General features: G+C 51.9%; 1 protein-coding gene across 1 annotated transcript in view; it reads left to right on the top strand.

The window, feature by feature from the left end:
- The first annotated feature begins 11,137 nt into the window (after positions 1-11,137).
- SLC6A9 (solute carrier family 6 member 9) overlaps positions 11,138-14,505 on the top strand; it is a 319,069-nt gene continuing 315,701 nt past the window's right edge. Inside the window, exon 1 of the mRNA XM_077276148.1 lies at positions 11,138-11,487. The gene's annotated coding sequence lies outside the window, so the exon portion shown is untranslated. The remainder of the gene's footprint in view (positions 11,488-14,505) is intronic.

Raw genomic sequence — 14,505 nt, 5'->3', positions numbered from 1 at the left:
TGAAGAGGCGTCTAGGGAGAGTTAGGTACGCTCCACGGCTATTTCTAGTGTGTGTGATAGGATTAGGTGTTGCAGTCAGCAGAGCTCCCACTTCCCAGAGCTTGTCCTGTTCTACGGTTTAATCATCAGGTCATTTCGGGTGCTCCTAACCACCAGGTCCATAACACATAACCAGGTCATGTGTAGACTTAAAAGAACGCTACTCTCGAGCCAAGATGAATATGTCGTCATGCCACGAGCTTGCCCCACCGATTTATGAAATTAAGGAAGTTTTTGCTGCTTAGAAAAGAGGAGTGCTTTCATAACTAGGCCCACTCAATGCTGTCACGAACCAGGGGTATAAGATAGTGGGAGCTCATTTTGCACTAGATTTTTGCCCAGGGAGCCAGATAGAGACTCTGTGATGCATTTTGATGTCACCCCTCCCCCACGCCGCATGGTCAGCCATGATATAAGACAAATGTAAGTTTATTTTCATCTTTAATCCCTTTTATTTTGTAATTGTCTGTGTCACGAATCACAAAGGGATAACTTTATCATTCCCACCACTGACACCAATATGTCATGAATCTGGAAGGTTTGGTTGGCCCAGATCCTTTTCTTAAGGGGATTTATCTATATCCCACTTCCCATTTCCAGTTTCGAACTTGCAGCTCTCTGGCGCCCCCTTACCCTCAGGTCAGACAGTGAACTGCACCTAAGATAATTAGTCGCCAGAAAGGCTGCCTTACTTTGTACTGGCTAATGGGCACACTGCAGTGAGGGCGATATAACTACTCCCACTCAGGCCGGAACAATAATTGTCAACGCCGTCCGTCGCTGCCAGTTTCCCCAAAAGCGCAGGACAATTCTGATGCCACCAGCTCCGATTTCTTAATAACGGTTCCGGAGCCAACCCAATTAATAGTGTTATTTTACTTCATAGGACGGGACAGTACATTATAGAGCGAGTAGAAACGAAACTAGTAATTTTATATATTTTACTCCAAAAGGTAGGCAGTATTTACAAAAGGGTAAAAAGATATTATAAAAGAAGACAAGTATCGTATGTACAGACAATTACAAAAATAACAGGGTTTACAGTTGAAAATCAACTTACAGTTATTTCATATCATTCAGTTGGATGCCATGTGGTGGCGGGGGAGGGGGACCTTCCCAAAATCATCAGGTCAGATTGCACAGCCTGTCATAGCTGAATCCCCCAGCAAAAGACCTGCCCTTGTCTGGGCCTCTGAGCTTTATACCTTGACCCAAATCTAAGGGTCTCGTTCCCCCCTGGATGACCTTTTGGGGTGGGCAGAGCTATGGAATGCACTCCTCTTTCTTGAGTATATGAAAAAACATCATCCCACATATCTCGGCATATGAACCTCGTAGAAAGACGACACCCGTGTTGTTATGCTCAGCATAACATGGGGGTTCATTTAAGTATAAACATGGGGTAGCTGGGTGACCAGGTCAAGTAGTAATCCGTTTCCCAATTGTGCTTGTTCTGGAACCTAGAAAACTCACTGGATGATAGTTCTATCGAGGCACATGCCAAAAATGTATTTGTCCCACTTCTATCATTAACCGGTTCTATGATATTTACATTTGTATGGACAAAGAAACCTTGGTTTTTCCATGTGCTTCTACTTGTACTTTCAGTTTAAGGCCATAAAACTCCTCAGTGAGGGCTGCTCGCACGCTGGTCTCACGTTACAGCTGTATAGCAGGGGAGAGGGAGGGGGGAGTGAAATCGCACACAGGCACATGCAGGCAGAGGAAACTGCAGCTTAGAGCACTGTATGTGTAATTGAAATAAGAAATTCTTCATATTTCCTGACAGTTTGTACATACGATAATTGTCTCATTTTGGTGATATCTATTTATATACTTTTGTAAATACTGCCTAATCTTTTTGGAGTAAAAGCTATAATATTTACTAGTCTCATCCTCCTTGCTCTAAAATGTACCTCCAGCGTCCTCTGAAGTAAATTACGCTACTGATTGAGTTGGCTCCTGACACGCTATTAGTCATAGGAATAGGAGCTGGTGACAGCAGATCGTACGGAGCTTGTTGGGTAACACAGGCAGTGATGGAACGGGGTTTATAAGTGTATTGCTCGGCTGTGACTGGGAATAATTATATCACCCTCACGGCAGTGTGCCCAATAGTTAGTACATAGCAGGCAGCCTTTCTGGCGACTGATTATCCTAGGTGCAGTTCCCTGACTGACCTGAAGGTAAGGGGGTCGCCAGAGAGCTGCAAGTTCCAAACCAGAACTGGGAAGTGGGATATAAATAAATCCCTGCAGAACTAAGTGGGGGGCGGGGGCTCGGCGATGTCTACAATGGAGTACGGTGAGGGCTCGGCGATGTCTACAGTGGAGTACGGTGAGGGCTCGGCGATGTCTACAGTGGAGTATGGTGAGGGCTCGGCGATGTCTACAGTGGAGTACGGTGAGGGCTCGGCGATGTCTACAGTGGAGTATGGTGAGGGCTCGGCGATCTCTACAGTGGAATGCGGTGGGGCCTCGGCAACGTCCACAGTGGAGGGCGATGGGGGCTCGGCAACGTCTACAGTGGAGCACGGCAGGGGCTCGGTGATGTCTACAGTGGAGTATAGTGAGGTGTTATGGTTCTCAATGGCAAGAGAACATAGCCCAGCAAACATAAGAAGTAGCTCTTGGAAGGATGGAAACTAAACTGACCATGAACTAAACCTGCCGCACAACTAACAGTAGCCGGGTAGCGTAGCCTGCGTTTTATCCCTAGACGCCCAGCGCCGGCCGGAGGACTAACTAATCCTGGCAGAGGAAAATATAGTCCTGGCTCACCTCTAGAGAAATTTCCCCGAAATATATTCTCGCATAGCAGCATGTTCAGGCACAGACAGATTAAATAAACGACCCTTAGGGTATTTACTACCCGGAATCAAATCTATGGCACAATCGCACTCCCGGTGCGGAGGTAATGAACCAAGCTTAGGTTCTTCAAAAACGTCACGATATTCAGTCAAGAATTCAGGAATCTCAGAGGGAATAGATGATGAAATGGAAACCACAGGTACGTCCCTATGCGTCCCCTTACATCCCCAGCTTAACACAGACATAGCTTTCCAGTCAAGGACTGGGTTATGAGATTGCAGCCATGGCAATCCAAGCACCAACACATCATGTAGGTTATACAGCACAAGAAAGCGAATAATCTCCTGGTGATCCGGATTAATCCGCATAGTTACTTGTGTCCAGTATTGTGGTTTATTGCTAGCCAATGGGGTGGAGTCAATCCCCTTCAGGGGTATAGGAGTTTCAAGAGGCTCCAAATCATACCCACAGCGTTTGGCAAAGGACCAATCCATAAGACTCAAAGCGGCGCCAGAGTCGACATAGGCATCCGCGGTAATAGATGATAAAGAACAAATCAGGGTCACAGATAGAATAAACTTAGACTGTAAAGTGCCAATTGAAACAGACTTATCAAGCTTCTTAGTACGCTTAGAGCATGCTGATATAACATGAGTTGAATCACCGCAATAGAAGCACAACCCATTTTTTCGTCTAAAATTCTGCCGTTCACTTCTGGACAGAATTCTATCACATTGCATATTCTCTGGCGTCTTCTCAGTAGACACCGCCAAATGGTGCACAGGTTTGCGCTCCCGCAGACGCCTATCGATAGCCATTGTCATGGACTCATTCAGACCCGCAGGCACAGGGAACCCCACCATAACATCCTTAATGGCATCAGAGAGACCCTCTCTGAAATTCGCCGCCAGGGCGCACTCATTCCACTGAGTAAGCACAGCCCATTTACGGAATTTCTGGCAGTATATTTCAGCTTCGTCTTGCCCCTGAGATAGGGACATCAAGGCCTTTTCTGCCTGAAGTTCTAACTGAGGTTCCTCATAAAGCAACCCCAAGGCCAGAAAAAACGCATCCACATTGAGCAACGCAGGATCCCCTGGAGCCAATGCAAAAGCCCAATCCTGAGGGTCGCCCCGGAGCAAGGAAATCACAATCCTGACCTGCTGAGCAGGATCTCCAGCAGAGCGAGATTTCAGGGACAAAAACAACTTGCAATTATTTTTGAAATTTTGAAAGCAAGATCTATTCCCCGAGAAAAATTCAGGCAAAGGAATTCTAGGTTCAGATATAGGAACATGAACAACAAAATCTTGTAAATTTTGAACTTTCGTGGTGAGATTATTCAAACCTGCAGCTAAACTCTGAATATCCATTTTAAACAGGTGAACACAGAGCCATTCCAGGATTAGAAGGAGAGAGAGAGAGAAAGGCTGCAATATAGGCAGACTTGCAAGAGATTCAATTACAAGCACACTCAGAACTGAAGGAAAAAAAAAAAAATCTTCAGCAGACTTCTCTTTTCTCTCCTTTCTCTGTCAATTAATTTAACCCTTTGTGGCCGGTCAAACTGTTATGGTTCTCAATGGCAAGAGAACATAGCCCAGCAAACATAAGAACTAGCTCTTGGAAGGATGGAAACTAAACTGACCATGAACTAAACCTGCCGCACAACTAACAGTAGCCGGGTAGCATAGCCTGCGTTTTATCCCTAGACGCCCAGCGCCGGCCGTAGGACTAACTAATCCTGGCAGAGGAAAATATAGTCCTGGCTCACCTCTAGAGAAATTTCCCCGAAAGGCAGACAGAGGCCCCCACAAATATTGGCGGTGATTTTAGATGAAATGACAAACATAGTATGAAAATAGGTTTAGCAAAATTGAGGTCCGCTTACTAGATAGCAGGAAGACAGAAAGGGCACTTTCATGGTCAGCTGAAAACACTATCAAAACGCCATCCTGAAATTACTTTAAGACTCTAGTATTAACTCATAACATCAGAGTGGCAATTTCAGATCACAAGAGCTTTCCAGACACAGAAACGAAACTACAGCTGTGAACTGGAACAACATGCAAAAACAAACAAGGACTAAAGTCCAACTTAGCTGGGAGTTGTCTAGCAGCAGGAACATGCACAGAAAGGCTTCTGATTACAATGTTGACCGGCATGGAAGTGACAGAGGAGCAAGGCTAAATAGCGACTCCCACATCCTGATGGAAACAGGTGAACAGAGAGGATGATGCACACCAGTTCAATTCCACCAGTGGCCACCGGGGGAGCCCAAAATCCAACTTCACAACAGTGAGGGCTCGGCGATGTCTACAGTGGTGAGCGCTCGGCGACGTCTACAGTGGAGCACGGCAGGGGCTCGGCGATGTCTACAGTGGAGTATGGTGAGGGCTCGGCGATGTTTAGAGTGGTGAGGGCTCGGTGATGTCTACAGTGGAGTACGGTGGTGAGGGCTCGGCGATGTCTACAGTGGTGCACGGCGAGGGCTCGGCGGCGATGTCTACAGTGGAGTACGGTGGGGAGGGCTCGGCGATGTCTACAGTAGAGCACTGTTATGACCCCAATGGCGAGGGTCTCAGAGGAACAAGTAAGTCTGCGAAGTACAAAAATCCAGCTCATAGGGCAGTGGTAACTGGGTTGACCATATATCTACTCCTAACGCCAACACTAGAAGTAGCCGGGGAACATGCCTACGTTGGTCGCTAGATGTCTCGCGCCAGCCGGAGGACTAACTACCCCTAGAAGAGGAAAACAAAGACCTCTCTTGCCTCCAGAGAATAGACCCCAAAAGTTGGATACAAGCCCCCCACAAATAATAACGGTGAGGTAAGAGGAAATGACAAACACAGAGATGAACTAGGTTTAGCAAAGAGAGGCCCACTTACTAATAGCAGAATGTAGTAAGATAACTTATATGGTCAACAAAAACCCTATCAAAAATCCACACTGGAAATTCAAGAACCCCCGAACCGTCTAACGGCCCGGGGGGAGAACTCCAGCCTCCCTAGAGCTTCCAGCAAGGTTAGGATACAGATTATGTACAAGCTGGACAAAAATGCAAACAAAAACAAATAGCAAAAAGCAAGAAAGCAGACTTAGCTTAATCTAGCAGGAACCAGGATCAGTAGACAAGAGCACAACAGATTAGCTCTGATTACAACGTTGCCAGGCATTGAACTGAAGGTCCAGGGAGCTTATATAGCAACACCCCTGACCTAACGACCCAGGGGAGCATACAAGGGATGGCAGACATTCCCAGAGTCAAATCACTAGTAACCACTAGAGGGAGCCAAAAAGGTAAATTCACAACAGAGCACGGTGGGGGGCTTGGCAAAGTCTACAGTGGAGCATGGCGGGGGCTCGGCGATGTCTGCAGTGGAATACAGTGGTGAGGGCTTGGCAATGTCTACAGTGGAGTACGGTGGGAAGGGCTCGGCGATGTCTACAGTAGCACACGGTGGGGGCTCGGCAAAGTCTACAGTGGAGTATGGTGAGGGCTCGGCGATGTCTGCAGTGGAGTACAGTGGTGAGGGCTCGGCAATGTCTACAGTGGAGCATGGCGGGGGCTCGGCGATGTCTGCAGTGGAGTACGGTGAGGGCTCGGCGATGTCTATAGTGGAGCGCGGCGAAGACTCTGTGATGTCTACAGTGGAGCACGACGGGGCTCAGCAACGTCTACAGTGGAGCTCAGCGGTGGCTCGGCGACGTCTACAGTGCAGCGTGGTGGGGACTCGGTGATGTACCCAGGTAAGCACTGGAGGGACTCAGTGATGGCTACAATGAAGCACGGTGGGCACTCAGTGATATCTATAGTGAAGCAATCGAGTTGTTCGGTGATACCTATAGTGAAACATGGTGAGGGCTTGGTGATGCCTACAGTGAAGCATGGTGAGGGCTCTGTGATGCCTACAGTAAATCATAGCGGGAGATCAGTAATGTCTACAGTGAAGCACAGTGGGGCATGGAGATGTCTACAGTGGAACATGTACAGTGGGCAGCACGGTGGCGCAGTGGATAGCACAGCAGCCTTGCAGCGCTGGAGTCCTGGGCTCAAGCCCCACTAAGGACAACATCTGCAAAGAGTTTGTATGTTCTCTCCATGTTTGCGTGGGTTTCCTCCGGGTACTCCCACATTCCAAAGACATACTGATAGGGAATTTAGATTGTGAGCCCCAACGGGGACAGCGATGATGATGTGTGCAGACTGTGAAGCGCTGCGGGATATAAAAATAAAGATTATTATTATTATTATTAAAGTGAACCATAATAATAATAATAATAATAATAATAATAATAATAATAAAAACTCGGTGATAAATACAGTGAAGCAAAGTTGGGGGCTTGACCATGTCTAAAGAGAAGCATGTTGATGACTACAGAGGAGCGCAGCAGAGGCTCAGGGATGTCTAAAGTTTAGCATGATGGGGAATTGGCGATGTCTACAATAAAGCATGGTGGGGGCTCATGGATGTCTACAATGAAGCATGGTGGGGGCTCATGGATGTCTACAATGAAGCATGGTGAGGGCTCATGGATGTCTACAATGAAGCATGGTGTGGGCTCATGGATGTCTACAATGAAGCATGGTGTGGGCTCATGGATGTCTACAATGAAGCATGGTGTGGGCTCATGGATGTCTACAATAAAGCATGGTGGGGGCTCATGGATGTCTACAATGAAGCATGGTGGGGGCTCATGGATGTCTACAATGAAGCATGGTGGGGGCTAATGGATGTCTACACTGAAGCATGGTGGGGGCTCATGGATGTCTACAAAGAAGCATGGTGGGGGCTCAAGGATGTCTACAATGAAGCATGGTGGGGGCTCATGGATGTCTACAATAAAGCATGGTGGGGCTCATGGATGTCTACAATGAAGCATGGTGGGGGCTAATGGATGTCTACAATGAAGCATGGTGGGGGCTCATGGATGTCTACAATGAAGCATGGTGGGGGCTCAAGGATGTCTACAATGAAGCATGGTGGGGGCTCATGGATGTCTACAATGAAGCATGGTGGGGCTCATGGATGTCTACAATGAAGCATGGTGGGGCCTCATGGATGTCTACAATGAAGCATGGTGGGGGTCATGGATGTCTACAAAGAAGCATGGTGGGGGCTCATCAATGTCTACAATGAAGCATGGTGGAGGCTCAAGGATGTCTACAATGAAGCCTGGTGGGGGCTCATGGATGTCTACAATAAAGCATGGTGGGGCTCATGGATGTCTACAATGAAGCATGGTGGGGGCTAATGGATGTCTACAATGAAGCATGGTGGGGGCTCATGGATGTCTACAATGAAGCATGGTGGGGGCTCATGGATGTCTACAATGAAGTATGGTGGGGGCTCATGGATGTCTACAAAGAAGCATGGTGGGGGCTCATCAATGTCTACAATGAAGCATGGTGGGGGCTCAAGGATGTCTACAATGAAGCATGGTGGGGGCTCATGGATGTCTACAATGAAGCATGGTGGAGCTCATGGATGTCTACAATGAAGCATGGTGGGGCCTCATGGATGTCTACAATGAAGCATGGTGGGGGCTGTTATGACCTGGTGGTTAGGAGCACCTGGAATGACCTGATGGTTAGGAGCACCTGGAATGACCTGATGGTTAAACTAGACAACAGGACAAGCTCTGGGGAGTGGGATCTCTGCTGACCGCAAATCCTAATCCTATAACACACACTAGAAATAGCCGTGGAGCGTACCTAACTCTCCCTAGACGCCTCTTCACAGCCTAAGAGCTAACTACCCCTAAAGATAGAAAATAAAGCCTTACCTTGCCTCAGAGAAATTTCCCCAAAGGAAAAGGCAGCCCCCCACATATATTGACTGTGAGTTAAGAGGGAAGTGACAAACACAGGAATAAAACAGATTTTAGCAAAGGAGGCCGAGTCTTCTCTAAATAGACTGAGGATAGGAAAGGGATCTATGCGGTCAGCACAAAAAACTACAAAAAACCACGCAGAGTGTGCAAAAAGACCCCCGCACCGACTCACGGTGCGGAGGTGCCACTCTGCACCCCAGAGCTTCCAGGTAGCAAGGCAATATCATATAAGCAAGCTGGACAAGAACTTAGCAAATACTAAGAAATATATTCAGTACAAAATGAACAACAAATGAACTAGCAGGGACTTAGCTTCTGCTGGAGTAGAAAGGTCCTCAGAAAGATCCAGGAGAGATCTTAACCAGTACTGATACATTGACAGCTGGCATGGAGTAACGATCTGAGTGGAGTTAAATAGAGAAGCCAGCCTAGCCGCAAACGAGGGCAGCTGAGGAAGCAACCTCAGAACCAGCAGTTCCACTCACAGCCACCAGAGGGAGTCCACGGACCGAACTCGCCGAAGTACCATTCATGACCACAGGAGGGAGTTCGAGAACGGAATTCACAACAGGGGGCTCATGGATGTCTACAATGAAGCATGGTGGGGGCTCATGGATGTCTACAATGAAGCATGGTGGGGGCTCATGGATGTCTACAATAAAGCATGGCGGGGCTCATGGATGTCTACAATGAAGCATGGTAGGGGCTAATGGATGTCTACAATGAAGCATGGTGGGGGTTCATGGATGTTTACAATGAAGCATGGTGGGGGCTCATGGATGTCTACAAAGAAGCATGGTGGGGGCTCATGGATGTCTACAAAGAAGCATGGGGGGGGCTCATCAATGTCTACAATGAAGCATGGTGGGGGCTCAAGGATGTCTACAATGAAGCATGGTGGAGGCTCATGAATGTCTACAATGAAGCATGGTGGGGGCTCATGGATGTCTACAATAAAGCATGGTGGGGGCTCATGGATGTCTACAATGAAGCACGGTGGGGGCTAATGGATGTCTACAATGAAGCACGGTGGGGGCTCATGGATGTCTACAAAGAAGCATGGTGGGGGTTCATGGATGTCTACAATGAAGCATGGTGGGGGTTCATGGATGTCTACAATGAAGCATGGTGGGGGCTCAAGGATGTCTACAATGAAGCATGGTGGGGGCTCATGAATGTCTACAATGAAGCATGGTGGGGGCTCATGGATGTCTACAATAAAGCATGGTGGGGGCTCATGGATGTCTACAATGAAGCACGGTGGGGGCTAATGGATGTCTACAATGAAGCACGGTGGGGGCTCATGGATGTCTACAAAGAAGCACGGTGGGGGTTCATGGATGTCTACAATGAAGCATGGTGGGGGTTCATGGATGTCTACAATGAAGCATGGTGGGGGCTCATTGATGTCTACAATGAAGCATGGTGGGGGCTCATGGATGTCTACAATGAAGCATGGTGGGGGCTCATTGATGTCTACAATGAAGCATGGTGGGGGCTCATGGATGTCTACAATGAAGCATGGTGGGGGCTCATTGATGTCTACAATGAAGCATGGTGGGGGCTCATGGATGTCTACAATGAAGCACGGTGGGGGCTCATGGATGTCTACAATGAAGCACGGTGGGGGCTCATGGATGTCTACAATGAAGCATGGTGGGGGTTCATGGATGTCTACAATGAAGCATGGTGGGGCTCATGGATGTCTACAATGAAGCATGGTGGGGCTCATGGATGTCTATAATGAAGCATGGTGGGGGTTCATGGATGTCTACAATGAAGCGTGGTGGGGCTCATGGATGTCTACAATGAAGCATGGTGGGGCTCATGGATGTCTATAATAAAGCATGGTGGGGGCTCATGGATGTCTACAATGAAGCATGGTGGGGTTCATGGATGTCTACAATGAAGCATGGTGGGGGCTCATGGATGTCTACAATGAAGCATGGTGGGGGCTCATGGATGTCTACAATGAAGTATGGTGGGGGTTCATGGATGTCTACAATGAAGCATGGTGGGGGTTCATGGATGTCTACAATGAAGCATGGTGGGGGTTCATGGATGTCTACAATGAAGCATGGTGGGGGCTCATGGATGTCTACAATGAAGCATGGTGGGGGTTCATGGATGTCTACAATGAAGCATGGTGGGGGCACGGTAATATCTATAGTGAAGGACAGTGGAGCATTCGTGACGTTGGTGAAACATGATAACAGATATAATCATCACTAAGTGGATGGAGGATGATGATGATGATGATGATGGTGATGATCCCTCTCCCCGTGTAACTTCCTATTCTCAGCGCAGTTCTGGCTTTTCCCCTCCAGGAACTGAGAAGAAATGAAGGAATCACAGTGAGGACGCTGCAATGTGTCTGTGTGGGGCAGCGTCACGTGACTGGCCCTCCGAGCTCGCGCTGCACAGCCGTGGCCCCGGAGCTCCCTGTGTGTGACCTGTCGGTATAGCGGGGGTCGGGGCCGCTGCTCGGCAGTAACAGGAGGAGCTGCAGATTGGGGGCCGGGGCGCCGTTAGGACCCTCCTTCCTCCACAGCCGCCGAAGATGATGCAACTTCGCCTTTAAGAGAAGCCGGCTGACAATGACAGTTGGTCGCTAGAGAGCAGCGTCTCCCGGGAGCCAGGGGCCACATCCAGTCCGGGGGCCACTCACAGGCTGGAAGCGCTGCTGGGAACCAAGAGCCACCTGTAGCCTGAGGGCTGAGCTCCAGCCAGGGGCCACTGCGGAGGTTACAGACAGTCCGGGGGCCACAGACAGTCCGGGAGCCAGGGGCCACTCAGCACGGTAAGAGCATCCAGTGCCGGACACCGCTCCAGTGCACACGTGTAGAGCACCGGCTGCAGAGGAGCGCCCCGCATATAGCGCTCAGTGCCGTCCGTATATAGCGCTCAGTGCCGTCTGTCTATAGCGCTCAGTGCCGTCCGTATATAGCGCTCAGTGCCGTCCGTATATAGCGCTCAGTGCCGTCCGCATATAGCGCTCCGTGCCGTCCGTCTATAGCGCTCAGTGCCGTCCGTCTATAGCGCTCAGTGCCGTCTGGGGGGTCCTCTGTTCTGCAGTCTGGGGGGGTCCTCTGTTTGGGGTCTGGTGCTCTGCAGTCTGGGGGGTCCTCTGTTTGGGGTCCGGTGCTCTGCAGTCTGGGGGGTCCTCTGTTTGGGGTCCGGTGCTCTGCAGTCTGGGGGGTCCTCTGTTTGGGGTCTGGTGCTCTGCAGTCTGGGGGGTCCTCTGTTCTGCAGTCTGGGGGGTCCTCTGTTTGGGGTCCGGTGCTCTGCAGTCTGGGGGGTCCTCTGTTTGGGGTCCGGTGCTCTGCAGTCTGGGGGGTCCTCTGTTCTGCAGTCTGGGGGGTCCTCTGTTTGGGGTCCGGTGCTCTGCAGTCTGGGGGGTCCTCTGTTTGGGGTCCGGTGCTCTGCAGTCTGGGGGGTCCTCTGTTTGGGGTCCAGTGCTCTGCAGTCTGGGGGGTCCTCTGTTTGGGGTCCAGTGCTCTGCAGTCTGGGGGGGTCCTCTGTTTGAGGTCCGGTGCTCTGCAGCCTGGGGGGTCCTCTGTTTGGGGTCTGGTGCTCTGTAGTCTGGGGGGTCCTCTGTTTGGGGTCCGGTGCTCTGCAGTCTGGGGGGTCCTCTGTTTGGGGTCCGGTGCTCTGCAGCCTGGGGGGTCCTCTGTTTGGGGTCTGGTGCTCTGTAGTCTGGGGGGTCCTCTGTTTGGGGTCCGGTGCTCTGCAGTCTGGGGGGTCCTCTGTTTGGGGTCCGGTGATCTGCAGTCTGGGGGGGGTCCTCTGTTTGGGGTCCGGTGCGCTGCAGTCTGAGGGGTCCTCTGTTTGGGGTCCGGTGCTCTGCAGTCTGGGGGGTCCTCTGTTTGGGGTCCGGTGCTCTGCAGTCTGGGGGGTCCTCTGTTTGGGGTCCGGTGCGCTGCAGTCTGGGGGGTCCTCTGTTTGGGGTCTGGTGCTCTGCAGTCTGGGGGGTCCTCTGTTTGGGGTCCGGTGCTCTGCAGTCTGGGGGGTCCTCTGTTTGGGGTCTGGTGCTCTGCAGTCTGGGGGGTCCTCTGTTTGGGGTCCGGTGATCTGCAGTCTGGGGGGGTCCTCTGTTTGGGGTCTGGTGCTCTGCAGTCTGGGGGGTCCTCTGTTTGAGGTCCGGTGCTCTGCAGTCTGGGGGGGGTCCTCTGTTTGGGGTCCGGTGCGCTGCAGTCTGAGGGGTCCTCTGTTTGGGGTCCGGTGCTCTGCAGTCTGGGGGGTCCTCTGTTTGGGGTCCGGTGCTCTGCAGTCTGGGGGGTCCTCTGTTTGGGGTCCGGTGCGCTGCAGTCTGGGGGGTCCTCTGTTTGGGGTCTGGTGCTCTGCAGTCTGGGGGGTCCTCTGTTTGGGGTCTGGTGCTCTGCAGTCTGAGGGGTCCTCTGTTTGAGGTCCGGTGCTCTGCAGTCTGGGGGGTCCTCTGTTTGGGGTCTGGTGCTCTGCAGTCTGGGGGGGTCCTCTGTTTGAGGTCCGGTGCTCTGCAGTCTGGGGGGTCCTCTGTTTGGGGTCCGGTGCTCTGCAGCCTGGGGGGTCCTCTGTTTGGGGTCTGGTGCTCTGTAGTCTGGGGGGTCCTCTGTTTGGGGTCCGGTGCTCTGCAGTCTGGGGGGTCCTCTGTTTGGGGTCCGGTGATCTGCAGTCTGGGGGGGTCCTCTGTTTGGGGTCTGGTGCTCTGCAGTCTGGGGGGTCCTCTGTTTGAGGTCAGGTGCTCTGCAGTCTGGGGGGGGTCCTCTGTTTGGGGTCCGGTGCGCTGCAGTCTGAGGGGTCCTCTGTTTGGGGTCCGGTGCTCTGCAGTCTGGGGGGTCCTCTGTTTGGGGTCCGGTGCTCTGCAGTCTGGGGGGTCCTCTGTTTGGGGTCCGGTGCGCTGCAGTCTGGGGGGTCCTCTGTTTGGGGTCTGGTGCTCTGCAGTCTGGGGGGTCCTCTGGGGTCCGGTGCTCTGCAGTCCGGGGGTCCTCTGTTTGGGGTCAGGTGCTCTGCAGTCTGGGGGGTCCTCTGGGGTCTGGTGCTCTGCAGTCTGGGGGTCCTCTGGGGTCTGGTGCTCTGCAGTCTGGGGGGGTCCTCTGTTTGGGGTCCGGTGCTCTGCAGTCTGGGGGGTCCTCTGTTCTGCAGTCTGGGGGGGTCCTCTGTTTGGGGTCTGGTGCTCTGCAGTCTGGGGGGGTCCTCTGTTTGGGGTCCGGTGCTCTGCAGTCTGGGGGGTCCTCTGTTTGGGGTCTGGTGCTCTGCAGTCTGGGGGGTCCTCTGTTTGAGGTCCGGTGCTCTGCAGTCTGGGGGGTCCTCTGTTCTGCAGTCTGGGGGGGTCCTCTGTTTGGGGTCCGGTGCTCTGCAGTCTGGGGGGTCCTCTGTTTGGGGTCCAGTGCTCTTCAGTCTGGGGGGTCCTCTGTTTGGGGTCTGGTGCGCTGCAGTCTGGGGGGGGTCCACTGTTTGAGGTCCGGTGCTCTGCAGTCTGGGGGGTCCTCTGTTTGGGGTCCGGTGCTCTGCAGCCTGGGGGGTCCTCTGTTTGGGGTCTGGTGCTCTGTAGTCTGGGGGGTCCTCTGTTTGGGGTCCGGTGCTCTGCAGTCTGGGGGGTCCTCTGTTTGGGGTCCGGTGATCTGCAGTCTGGGGGGGTCCTCTGTTTGGGGTCTGGTGCTCTGCAGTCTGGGGGGTCCTCTGTTTGAGGTCCGGTGCTCTGCAGTCTGGGGGGGGTCCTCTGTTTGGGGTCCGGTGCGCTGCAGTCTGAGGGGTCCTCTGTTTGGGGTCTGGTGCTCTGCAGTCTGGGGGGTCCTCTGGGGTTCGGTGCTCTGCAGTCTGGGGGGTCCTCTGTTTGGGG

This window comes from Ranitomeya variabilis, chromosome 8 (assembly GCF_051348905.1).
Source record: "Ranitomeya variabilis isolate aRanVar5 chromosome 8, aRanVar5.hap1, whole genome shotgun sequence".
In the NCBI taxonomy this organism is placed as follows: domain Eukaryota; kingdom Metazoa; phylum Chordata; class Amphibia; order Anura; family Dendrobatidae; genus Ranitomeya; species Ranitomeya variabilis.
This window is presented reverse-complemented; position numbering and strand designations above follow the sequence as displayed.